Here is an 828-nt window from a genome sequence, read left to right on the forward strand (position 1 = left end):
TGGAAGAATGTTTCAGTTAAATTACATTCATTGAAGTCACTCTGACCTGGATGACATGCCAGTGCATACCGGTTGCGCCTAACAGAATTGCATTTTTAGTTTAATTTTTCCAAATCTTTGTTTGCTTGTTTTTATTGATAAGAAATACTTCTTGGAAGAATTTTTCAGTTAAATTACATTCATTGAAGTCACTCTGACCTGCCTTTATGGAAAAGAAATACTTCTTGGAAGAATGTTTCAGTTAAATTACATTCATCGAAGGCACTCTGACCTGGATTGCATGCCAGTGTCCATATCGGTTGCGTTTAACCGATATGGCCATTTTACTTTAGTTTTTCCAAATCTTTGTTTGCTTGTTTTTATTGAAAAGAAATACTTTTTGGAAGAATGTTTCAGTTAAATTACATTCATTGAAGTCATCCTGAGTTGAATAACATTCCAGTGTCCATTTCAGTTGCGTCTAACCGATATGGCCATTTTAGTTTAATGTTTCCAAACCTTTGTTTGCTTGTTTTTATTGAAAAGAAATACTTTTTGGAAGAATGTTTCAGTTAAATTACATTCATTGAAGTCATTCTGAGTTGAATAACATGTCAGTGTCCATATCGGTTGCGTCTAACCGATATGGCCATTTTACTTTAGTTTTTCCAAATCTTTGTTTGCTTGTTTTTATTGAAAAGAAAGACTTCTAAGAAGAATGCTTCAGTTAAATGACATTCATTGAAGTCATTCTGAGTTGAATAGCATGCTAGTGTCCATATCGGTTGCGTCCAAGCAATATGGCCATTTTAGTTTAGTTTTTCCAAATCTTTGCATGCTTGTTTTTAT

Source organism: Clytia hemisphaerica, unplaced genomic scaffold (genome assembly GCF_902728285.1).
Source record: "Clytia hemisphaerica strain Z4C2 unplaced genomic scaffold, Clytia hemisphaerica genome assembly, whole genome shotgun sequence".
NCBI classification, from domain to species: domain Eukaryota; kingdom Metazoa; phylum Cnidaria; class Hydrozoa; order Leptothecata; family Clytiidae; genus Clytia; species Clytia hemisphaerica.